We start from the raw sequence: 12,921 nt of genomic DNA, 5'->3' as shown, positions 1-12,921 counted from the left end.
TTCAATACTTTGTCATGAAATAAAAAGGAATGATCATTGAGAATTAAAATATTTCATAGATAGATTTATGGATAAATATACACAGAACTTTAAAGGATGGAATTTTAAAAGGCTAGAAAAGAAAATTCCAAAACAGAAATAGACAGACTTAATTTGCCACACTGTTTTTCAAACCCTCAAATGTCCAGACTATGAGGGCAGATTTGGTTTTTATTAAGAACAAGAAATCATTTGGAATCAATTTGAGTGAATAAGGGTTGAGTGAATCTAGTTGGATAAATACTTTTGTTAAGAGATGATGTGTGTCTACAGAATAGTGGGATTGATAAGCTTTTAGGGAGCATCTTGGTCCAGTACTTCTCAAGCTGAGTACCTTGAAAGAAAACACTTATGATATGATGATAGTGTTCATGAATGGTTGCACTCAATCTGCCAGTTTGTTTACCTGTTTTAGGGCTTCATTTTTTTTTTTTAATACATCTGGGGAGGGATGAATATGCCCTCTACCAGCATATCCATTCTTTCTGCATTAAGGCATAGCCCTTTTCCAAGCCTCTAGACTAACTGAACTAATAACTTTACCATGAAGCAGACAGAAATCAGCCTCTTGGGCTGCATTGGCTTTCAAGGGGGGACTGCAGGTCCTCCTGAATTCCCTGAGCCTTCATTTTGCCCCTCTAGCACAACTCAAGTCTCTGAGTTTTGTGCCGAAAGCCACACAAAGTCCTCTCCTATGGACACTGTGGGCTGGCTGCTAGAGACCTTTCTTCTCAGGTTCTCCATGCCCTTTGCTCTGACATTTTGTACACAAATTGCATTCAGTTATCATTCATAAGGCAGAGGGAAAAAAACCTCATCACTTTCTGGTTTAGTCAACAATGTGCTCAATAATAATAGCATTTATATAGCACTTTATATATTATAATATATAAATTATATATATATATAATTATCTCATTTAATATTTACAACTGTCATGAAAAATAAGTGTTATTATTATCCTCATTTTACAGATGAGGAAACTGAAGTTTAAGTTAAATAACTTGCTTAGCATTGCATAGGACTGATAGGTTTCACAGTGGATAAAGTCAAGAAAATTCAAATTCCTGAGTAAAAATCCTGCCTCAGATATTCACCAACTGTGTGACCTTGGGCAAGAAGTCACTTAAGCCTGTGCCTCAGTTTCCTCATCTGTAAAATGAGCCTGAGAAGAAAATCACAAACCTGGCAATATCTTTGCCAGGAAAATCACAAAAAGGGCTGTAGTGTCAAACCCAACTGAAAAATGCTTAAATAGTTCCTTCCTCCTCCTCCTCCTCTTCCCCCCACCACTGATTACCTCCTTTCTTTCTCTCTTCTACTTGTCCTGGAAAATATCAGGTTACATCACTCAGAAACTGTTGTTGCCTTCATTGAGACAATCAATATTTAAGGCTTTCAATCCCCTAGAGCCCAAAGTGTGAATTAACACTTAGCACAGACCTGGGTTTCATTTATTAAGAGAAAAGTGCTCCTCCCTCACCTCAGCCTGGCTCAGCCCTCCCTAGGGCAGGCTGGGGGAGCTTTGGGATGCCTCCTTGGCATCCCTTTGGTTATCTACATTCATAACTGAAGGCAATATTAAATTTCAGTTGTAAAGTTGCTGAGAATAAACATGTGATATTTTCTCCTTCAACTTACAGACCCCATGAAATCTATCCACAAACCCACTGGAAGAATTTCTGGTCCAGAAATGTTACCCAAGTAACATGTGTATGTTCATTGACCTCTCCTTTATTAGTCAATCTCCTGCCTTTTTATTTTCCATTCTGAACTTAATACCAGAAATTAATTATTATTATTACTATTAATGATGCTAGTGGTGAGAATTTCAGGCTAATAAGAGAGATCTCTGCAGGCAGATGGGTCTCTTAGCATCTCTGAAATTGCCCTTCATGGGAGGCACCCTATTCTTGCCTACACATAGAGCTGTCTCTGGATCTATGAGCTACCACATTTCTTTCCTCTCCTATGCTTTTAATGTATCTGTTTTTGAACATGCTGGTTCCCCCCCCCCCCCCCGGCTTTTTCTCTCCTTTGGTTTTCAGGCTCTTATTTATTTCTCTCAGACTAAATAGCATTCAAATCTATTTAGCCAGAGTGGTGTTAGTTGTATGTGAGTATTGATGAATAGACATGATAAACTGGCAGAAGCAGTCAACACCTTGTAGTGAAACATACCGAAGAATATCCATATTCCTGTGCCTGAGGAAAAAAGTCATATCTAAATCAATAGCCACAACATGATTTAAAAATATAAATATATATTCTAGAACCTTAACCTGTTCTGTGCTATGGACCTTTTCTCAGAATCATGTTTTTAAAGGCACACACACACACACACACACATACAGACACTCAAAACATAGGACTAACAAGGAAACCAAATATATTGAAATACAAATTTTCTGTCTTATCTATGTATTTATCAATCTATCATTTATCTCCAAGTATGTATGTTTCTAGCTATCTATCTTTGAATATATGTGTCTTCTATCTACCTATCTATCCATCTGTCATCTATCTACTTATCTACTAGTCTACCTCTCCATTTGTCTACCTATTTATCTGCACATCTATCTACTTCTCTATCTACCTATTTATTCATCTGTATATCCATCTCTCTATTTTTGTCTGTCTTTCTATTCATCTATCTCTCTATGTTTTTCTATCTATCCATCTATTTACCTATCTATTCATTTATCTATCACTCTATCCATTCAGCTATCTCTCTGTCTGCCTGTCTTTCTCACTATTCATCTCTCTATTTATATCTCTATCTTTTTATTTATTCATCTAAATATCTATCTCTCTATCCATCCATCTACCTATCTCTCTGCCTGTCTTTCTATCCATTCATCTATTTCTCTATCCATCTGTCTTTCTAGCTATCTATCTATCTACCTTCATACATTCATTTATCTATCTCTCTGTCTGCCTGTCTTTCTATCTATTCATCTCTCTGTATGTATATTTATCTATCTGTCTTTCTATCTCTCCATCTAGCTACTTTTTAATTCATTTATTTATCTACCTCTCTATGCTTCCATTTCTCTCTGTGTGTCTGCCTTCTTTCTATCTATTCATCTGTCTATCTATCCATCTATCTGTCTGTCTTTCTAACTATTTATATATCTATCATCCACTTCTCTATTCATCAAATCTATTTATTTACCTATCTATAACAAGTTCATAGATCCCAGATTAAGAACCATTGAAGAAAAATCATAGGATTACATAATGTAAACAATTGGAAAAGAACTTCATGAGCTTCCTCAAATTTACCACTCACTAAAGGAGGTATAATCATATATAAAATGCATGTTAGTATATACACACATACAAGTATGTGTATACCTTAAAGTACTTGTATACTTGTAGTGCTGTTATAATGTTGTTTTAAAGGTTACAGTGAGAAATCTTTACTAATGGAAACAAATTGGTCACTCTTACATAACCCTTTTTGCTGAGTCACTTCCACACAATGAATTTGAGAGTTCAGAGTTTCTCTTTATCATTCCCCTCATTTCTGAGGGCCTAATCCTACCTTGTCACCTGAGAGCTAATCACCACTTTTTCAGCCCTGTGGAATATTTTTTTTACAACTTACTGAAGCTCCTGGAAATATATTAACAAGAAAGAATGCTTTTGTGGGTGCCCTCCCATATTTATGGCCAAAGTCTAATTGATATTACCGGTCTTGCTTGGCCTGATATCCTATATAGTGACTGACTTTGAAATGACATTTCACAATATACATCTGTGACAGTCTGAGGCAGTAATTGCTTTCTTCGGTCCTGAGGGTGAGGTGGTCTGCTGAACAACTCTGTTTGGTGACTGTCTGGGAATCCAGGCGGGAAGGTGTCCCCAGTGGGGTAGGCTGAAGCCAATGGGTGGGTGGTGGGATGGGGAGGGTAGGTGGTCCAGAGCTAAAGCCTAACAATTTTGAGGTTTGCTTAAGTTTGGAGCTGTCTCTGTGGTGGAAAGAGAAACACTGTGTATTTGTGCTGTCTGTTAACTGAAGAGTTCTTGCCATTTGATTTCAGCTTGGAAATGTTCCCTTCATCTTATTATTGTTAGGGAAAAAAAGTACACTTAACAGGAATCATAATAGGTGTCTCAGAAATCTATGTTCAGATAGAGAATTATTATATTTTTTGTGGAGAGTATTGGGATTATAGAATTAAACGAACTGGGGTGAAATGAAAAATGAGCTCTCAGTAATTGTCTCTTGCATTTGGAACATGGCAGTCCCTATTTTTCTCTGAAAAACATTGGATCCATCTGGGAAGCATCCCTAGGAAGCCCGTGGGCTCCACCTAGCGGCCACCGAAGGCCAAAGAGCTTTTCTTCAAGCTATACTGCAGCATTTTAAAATCAGTTGCTTTTTTTCCAAAGACAACATCATAAATAAGCATTTATTAAGCAACTGATACGTACCAGGAATTGTTTTGCATTCTAGAGATACCATGGCATGACTGCATATCTAATCCAATCCGATTCATATGCTTTTATTAAATAAAGTAATGCTGGAGGATGCTGGGGGAGAGCTGTTTTGAGAGACAGAAAGATGTACAGACAGTCCTGTGTTTAAGGATTAACTATGTTCCAAAAGTTTATCTGTATTTTTTTGTTTGGAACTCTAAGAGTTGTGCAATTCATGGGGGTTCAGATGAATCACTCACTAATTTGAAAAGAGAGTGGGATTTAATTGACCAGGCAAAGCACTATAGCTCTCCCTTCCTTCCCTCCCCTATGCAGCCAACCTTGTTTTCTGGGAGCAGTCCTACTGGGAGGGAGGACCTTCTGTTCTTTTCTCTTTCTCCACCTGTGTTTCCAGTCCCTCCCCAAACTGTGGGTCTCCAGGTGACATGGTTTTCAGTTGCCAAGGTGAAATTGCCATACATTTCCAGGCTGGTACCTCACATGAACCTTAACCAACCGTCTTTAGTTAGCAATTCTGCTCATGAAATCACTTTAGACATGTAAAAAAGAATGGGAGGGGACTGATGTCTTCTCTGTCCCATCACCTCTGTCCACCCCCCCTTAAAGCCATCTGGCAAAAAGGGCCAAAGAAAAGCCAGGTCCACTGTGGGGAAGAAGATGTAGGTATGTAGTGGTCTCTTATGTAAAAGGAAAGACAGGAAAGAGGAGAAGGAAAATCTAATCATGGAAGAGAGGAAAGAGGCATTTTTACTGGGAATTTCAAAGGATTGCTCTGATAGCATTCCAGGTAAAGTTCCCTTCCGGAGGGTAGTAATAGAGAACTTTTCTGTATCTGTTTATTACCTTCTGTGAGTCCCTTGCATCTTTTGATTAAATGAGATAATATTTGTAAAGAACTAAGCCCAAGTGCCCAGCAAGTAATAAGTACTACATAAATGCTTGTTCCCTTTCCCTTCCCTCTGCTGAGTGGAATAAAAGCTGTCCCATCCATCCTCAAGAAATAAAATCCAATTTTAATTGGTCAATGAGCTCTCTGCCAGCACATCCCCATTACAAAGCAGACTACAAACATAGTCATAGATGCCAATGTCAGTTAGAGTCTTACGCACTTAAAAATTTATTGAAGTGTCTTTTATAATAAGACCGTACTTATTATCATCTATAGCCATCATGTCATCATGGAGCTTAATAAGAGGAACATTGAAAAACACCCACACCGGAGATCATTAGTCATGTACAGTCGTTCCATCTCTTCTCTTATTGTCTTAAACTCTAATTTGAGTTTTTTTATTGATATCCATCTCATGGTCCAGGGCTGCCCCCAATTCTGAAATCATAAATACTGGGTTCACTTATGGGGTTAGCTTCAAGAAGGTCATTTTCCCTCTCTGGTTTATGTCTCCACTTGGAGTTACTCTATGAAAATCACCTAATATACTTATGGAATAGCTAATGGCTAGACTTTCTCCAATGTGTATAACAGGAATGAACAGTGACATGAGTGGGATTTTTTTTAACCTGGGCAAAAAAAGATCAATCTTCATTTAGTGATAAGCTCTCAGTTCCCATATAGGGACTCCATATAACACCTGCAGATCAGCTATGAGGTAGCCTAATTTCACCCCACACAAAATGATAAGTTGCAAAGAAATTTATAAACTAGTACAAAAAGCACATCAAACATTGAAATAGCCTCAAAAAGGAACTAAATTTTGTCTTGCTATTAGAACACCATTTTGACATTCTCCTACACAGTTCTTCCCAGATTTACAGTATTGCCCTTTATTTGGACTTCTCCTGGAAGGTATACACTTTGAGATCACCAGGTTGGCAATCCCATCCCATCTGGCCTGTGCTGTCTACACTATTCACAAAAGGGTCAAGTTTACATCATTCAAAATAAAGGACAAGTCTCTGACTTCTCCATTGCATGGTTATAGTGCATTATTGCCTCTTGGGATAGCATCCTTTTCACTCTCCAACAGGTATATTGCTCTGGAACAACCTTTTTCTAGAACATCAGATTGCCAAACTCTAGAACTTAGAATTACATAGCAACACAACCTGAAAATCTCACAATATCCAAGAAATCTTCCTTTGTCTAAAAGGCTTAATCTAAAATCCATTAAAACCCTCCCTTCTTGACACAGGAAACTGAGTTTGATGAATGTTGCTTATGACCTCCCTTTTTGGGTTTCAGGAGTACACACCTTTTCTGCATGATTTTATGGAAACTCTTGGACTCATCACTGCCCAACTTTCCCACCACCATCCCCAACTCTCAGCTCTTTTGCCCCTGATTTGTGAACAAGCACATATAAGTTGGATGGCCATTCATCTTTGCTAAGAACTTAGTCTTCATTTTGTCATTAGGAGTATCAGCCTAGGTGTGATATTTCTGGGTTAAAGAATATGTTCATTATTATAACCCTTTAGCCATAGTTCCAAACCATTTTCCACAATATTTGAACTAGTTCACAGCTCCCCCATCAGCATATTAAGGGTATCTTTTTTTCCTATATCCCCTCTAATATTTGTAATTTTCCTTTTCTATTACCTAAGCTCATGTGACAAGTATAAGGTGACACATCAGAGTTGTTTTCCTTTCTACTTTATTATTTATTTAGAAAATTTTTTCATATGCCCATTGATATGTCTGATTTCATCCACTGGAAATCAAAGCACAAGTTTTTCTGCCAGTTTATCTTTGCAAGGGTTTTGGTCAACCAAATTAAATTGGAAGCAGTTTCTGTCACCAAGACCCGTTCTCTAGAAGATATGAGAGGTGGGTCCAAATAGTCATTGCATCTTAGGACAGCCTCAGTGTCTGAGACCAAATCATAGTTATCTTTGTTTTTTTAAACAGGTATCTATGGTCATTTCCATTTCTTAGAGAGCTAAGACATATGGACTTTCAGAAATCATAGGTAAAGAGGCTCATAGCTCTATAGTATTTGGGAAATTCCTCTATTCAACTCCTTTTATAATTGTGATCCAGAAATAGAATGGGCTGCTTCTGGAAGTAGTGGATTACCTATTGCAGCTAGGTAGTGCAATGGTTAGGATGCTGGGCCTGGAGACAGGAGGGCTCTGGATGTGGCATCAAACACTAGCTGTATCTCTAGGCAAGTTCCTTAACTCTGTTTGTCTCAGTTTTCTCCACTGTAAAAATGAGAATGATAATAGTCTCAATCTCCCAGGGTTTCCATAAGGATCCAATAAGATAAAGAGCACATATTTGGCACTACATAAATGTTAGTTATTGTTGTGATTCTTACTAGACCTCTTTTAGACAGCCCTGTGTTTTTGTTGGACATGCTGTAGAGTAGATTCTTACTCAGGTCTGGACTAAATGTCTTTTTTGCTCTCCAATTCTGTGAAATTAGCAATCCTCAGAGTTTTGGAGTGTTTGTATCAGTGAATGTGCATGTGTTTGTACCTGCCCACACATGTATTTGTACCTGTCAAGACTCTCCTATAATTTGCATAGACATATTGTCCAGGCTGCCATTTTTTTATCTGGCTATGGAAATTTGGGAAATGGAAATAACTAGTAGAACAATGGAGATGCAAATAGTTTTCATTAATTCAATGGAAGTTTTCATAAAAATCAGTTCTTCAATTGAATCAAACTGCCCCTTTTAACCAATGAGGTAACTTGGGCTCTTGACTTGATATTGTTGGAAAGGGAAAACTCACTGTTACCCTGAACACTTGATCATATGGAAAATTTCAAAGGTAACAAACTGAGCCAAAGTGAGAATAATTTCAAGAGTCATCTAGTTCTGTAACCTGGAGCCAGAGGCATGGAAACCTAAACAGAATATAGTCTTCAAGAATACACACTATAAAACTCCTCCTTATCAAGTATTTTTTTCTTAGAAATAAGAAAAGATGAATAAGGAGAAGTGTACAAGTTGCTAGGGAGATGCTAATGAAAGAAAAGGTTTGATGTCCTTATAGATGAACACTAAAAGATCTTGGCTAGACTAACATAAGGTAGTTACTTCAATGGCAGACAAAATGAAGAGTAAGTTCTTTGCAAAGCTCGATTCTTTGCAGAAGTCAGGATGTGTTTTATGGAAGACCCAGCTAATTACAACTTTAAAGTGGGCATGTTATTTACCGGGTTAAAGAAGTATGACAGATGTGCCACAGAGGCAGGGGAGCATGAACAGGCTTTTCAAAACCATTAGTTAAGCCCAAATCTGGATTAACTCAAAATTTGAAGAAACATTGGAAATCATGAGTTCATTACCATTGGTGGGGACATTGCCTGATCTTTTATTTGAGAAGCATTGAGGATTAAATTGTCTCTGACAACTTCTGAAAACAAACACATAAATGGTAAATGATCCTGCGGCCCCTTCTGGGAGGAATGCTAAGCGGATCAGAGCTTGATAGAAAATCAAAATACCACTCTGTTAAGGCCCGTATCCCTTGCTGGTTCAAGGACACAATATATCCTCTTCTCATTTGTCGCTCCCTTACCTCCAAATTCCCCTTACCACTAAGGTCTGCACGCCTCCCATTTCTTGTACCTCGGTGGATCTTCCTTTGCTCTGGACCAATTTAGTTCACTATCTACCAGAGTTGATCCCTGATCACTTCCATCAGCATATAGTGACAATATATTATTTCCTGCTTCTCCTCAAGCTCCAAAGTCGGAATTCTACAGTAATACCTTGTTACCTCTATTTATTTTTTTATTATAGCTTTTTATTTACAAATATATGCATAGGTAATTTATCTGCATTGACAATTGCAAAACCTTTTGTTCCAACTTTTCTCCTCCTTCTCTCCACTCCTTCCCCCAGATGCCACCTCTATTTATTTAGAAAATGGGAAGGGTTTAATTACAAGCTTCAAGTTCTGGGTCTTGTTCCCCAGACCATTGCTTTCTGGCTTTGTCCTTTCTGGAAGTCATGAGCAAGATGGCAGCTGTATATTTTACTTACATTGGATGGTGTTGGTCTTGAAGTCACACAATCTGAATTCAAATCTGGCCTCAGATACTTCATCGCTGTATTATTCCTGGGCAAGTCAGTCACTTCACTCCTGTCTGCCTCAGTTTCCTCTTCTGTAAAATGGGGATAAATATATCACTGACATCTCAGGGATGTTGTGAGGACATGAAACAAAACTTCTAAAGAACTTTGCAAAACTTAAAGTGCCACATAAATACTAACTAAAATTATTGTTGTTGTTGCCACTTAGTTTTGAGATGATAGACCATGTGTCCCCATGTCAAACAAACCCAATGAAGTCTGAGGAAGATTAGTAATTTGTAATATTAATTCCATTTTATTCTAAGGAATATTTGTGGATTTGTGTCATTAGGCTTATTCTAAAGTTTTACTCCTAGGACAGCTAGATGGTGCAGTGGATAGACCAGCCCTGAAGTCAGGAGGACCTGAGTTTAAATCTGATCTCAGACATTTAATACTTCCTAGTTGTATAACCCTGGGCAAGTCACTTAATCCCAATTGCCTCAGAAAAAAAAAAAAAAAATTTAAAGTTTTATTCTCAGTTTATGGAAATGATTTAAAATAGCTTTTCATGTTTGTATGGAACTAGAAAAATTTCTAAAAATCTTGTGCTTATCAGCCCTCTTTAGACAATTCTCTTTGCCCTGCGGTCCTTGTTTTATTGTGGGAGATTTAGTCGAATAAAATTAAGGGTGCATAGGAGCTGTCCGCCTTCATGGACCTGTCAGAACAACACACTCTGAAGTTTAATCTTCACTGTTTAGTGTTTTCTTCATTACACTCTTGAGTCCAGGAAGTCAGCAAAACAATGAATCGAGCCCTGAGTTTGGGCTCTTGCTTTAACACTTAAGTCTTGCAAGGTGATTTATGCTGGCTCCCACACGGTCCTGGTGAGGCATCTGGTGTAAAAGAGAGAAGCCGTCTCAGAACTGGGAAAGAAGATTCAGAGCTGGATTCAAGGTCTCGGAGCGATGGTGGAGCAAGGGAGGACTCAGCTGTGGAGGAAGAGGGGTAGTCCTCGGCCCTGGGCGCCACAAAGCGGGGGACCTCGCGCCAGGAAAAGGCAGCTCTCTCTCCCCAGTTTGCTCTACTGCGCCAATCTGTAATGGCACTTAGTGAAATCTGCTCTTTTGTTACTGTTGCCAATTCACTAAATTTTGCCTCAACTATGAAAAAGGGCTAAGATTAACTGTATCTCTCTGTCTCTGAATGTCTTCTCCCTCTCTCTCTCTCTCTCTCTCTCTCTCTCTCTCTCTCTCTCTCTCTCTCTCTTTGTCTTTATCTCTCTCTTCTTTTTTCTCTCTGCCTCTGTCTCTCCCTCCCTCCCAACACCTTTCTCTTCTTCCCTTGCTCCCCTCTCTCTTTTTTCTCTGTCTCTCTCTAGTCTTCATCTCTCTCTCTCTCTCTCTCTCTCTCTCTCTCTCTCTCTCTCTCTCTGTAAGGTTGGGCAGAGAATATAACCTCTTCCAAGCAAGATGTTAGGATTTTTTTTTTTTTTTTTTTTGCTAACTGAAGATGCAGAATGGTTATGACTAAACTCAGAACTTTTTAATCTAAAAAAAAAAAACTTTATAAAGGCGAAGAGGGAAGAAGAAAACCAATGATCCACAAGAGCTATTTTATTGTCCCCTAGGCTTAAAACAAGCTAAGCTAATCAGTTTAATACAGGGTGTTACATATTGATCTATCTGCTATTTTAAGATCTTGAGAATTGCAGGCTCAATGTGCTATGTTGGAAATTTGAGAGCTAAATTTCTAGTTAGAGGACCTGGATTCAACTCTTGACTCAGCTACTACCTATGTAACTCTGGACAGATTCATTTAGTGTCTCAAGGCCTGTTTCTTGCCTATAAAATGAGAAAATTGACTAGATGTCCAAGGTGATACTATGATCCTTTCCTGAAAAAAGTTCCAGTGGTTCCAAAATTAGAAGATGGATCCTAATGACAAACACTGCCCTCTACTTCTGGAAAGATTCTTTGATAATAACTGACATACATGTATACTTATTGTGTATCTAATTTATATTTTAATATATTTAACATCTACTGGTCATCCTGCCATCTAGGGTAGGGGGTGGGGGGGGGTAAGAGGTGAAAAATTGGAACAAGAGGTTTGGCAATTGTTAATGCTGTAAAGTTACCCATGCATATATCCTGTAAATAAAAGGCTATTAAAAAAAAAAAAAGAACTGAAAAAAAAAGATAATAACTGACATAACTTTAAATGATTTTAAAGTTTTTATAATGCTTAAATTACCTCACAACAACTCCATCCAGTACTAAACTTTATGGGCATAGAATATTTTATAACTATAAAAAATGAAATTTTGTGAAAATTGTTTGGATTTTTAACAGTTAAGTTGCCCCTTATTTATTATTTGTTCAAAGAATTTGCAAGTTCTGATGAATATCCAATATATACAACAAACCCTCCAAAGTAGTAAATGCAGTGGTGGCTGACATTTTTTATAACCAAATTCCTCTTTTTTTGACCAATTAAACCAATCCATGATGCAACATTATAAAAAAAGTTATTAATGGGGTGAAGGCTAAAACTCAGCCCTGTATCATCTCTAATAATGTTTATTCTGGATCTTGAAACTGTGAGGAACCTAGAAATGTGTTAGGGACAAAGAAGCAAGAAATTAGCAAAAAAAATAACACGAGGGATGTAGAAAGTAGGGAGAAAGGGGAGCTACCAGAAATATTCCTATACATATAATACATATAGCACCATAGCATGGTCATCTCAGAAAGATATTCCCCCTTTCCCTTTCAGGTTACATAACATCTGAATTTTCCCTTCAACTCTGTCTTGGTTGTTAATTTTATATTTAATTTGTATTAAGACATTAGGAAAGGAGTGTTTTGCCCATCTCCTTTTCTAATGATATACATTCTTGATTTTTATACCAATTTTTCAGTTGTAAGTTATCTTTTGTAACATAATTAGATAATACTATGTGTCTTTCCATTGATCTTTGGATTACTTATTATTTTTACAAAAAGTCAGATCAAAATAATTAGAAAAATATCAATTGCTTATGGGTAGGCCAAGTTAATATAATAAAAATGACAATTCTACCTAAATTAATCTACTTATTCAATGCCATACCAATCAAACTGACAAAAAATTACTTTATAGAGTTAGAAAAAATAATAACTGAATTCATCTGGAAGAACAAAAGATCAGAATATCAGGGGAATTAATGGGGGAAAAAAACTGTAAAGGAAGGTGGCCTAGTCATGACAGATCTAAAACTGTGTTGTAAAGTAGCAGTCATCAAAACCATTTGGTACTGGCTAAGAAATAGAGTGATCAGCGGAATAAGTTGGGTACATTAGTCACAACATTCAATGATTATAGTAATCTACTATTTGATAAATCTAAAGACTCCAGCTTCTGGGATAAGAGCTCAATATTTGGCAAAAAATTTCTGGGAAAA

General features: G+C 37.4%; 1 protein-coding gene across 1 annotated transcript in view; it reads left to right on the top strand.

The window, feature by feature from the left end:
• Positions 1–12,921, top strand: part of WDR63 (WD repeat domain 63) — a 120,225-nt gene that overhangs the window by 43,784 nt on the left and 63,520 nt on the right. The window lies entirely within an intron of this gene.

Source organism: Sarcophilus harrisii, chromosome 4, assembly GCF_902635505.1.
Source record: "Sarcophilus harrisii chromosome 4, mSarHar1.11, whole genome shotgun sequence".
Taxonomy (NCBI): domain Eukaryota; kingdom Metazoa; phylum Chordata; class Mammalia; order Dasyuromorphia; family Dasyuridae; genus Sarcophilus; species Sarcophilus harrisii.
This window is presented reverse-complemented; position numbering and strand designations above follow the sequence as displayed.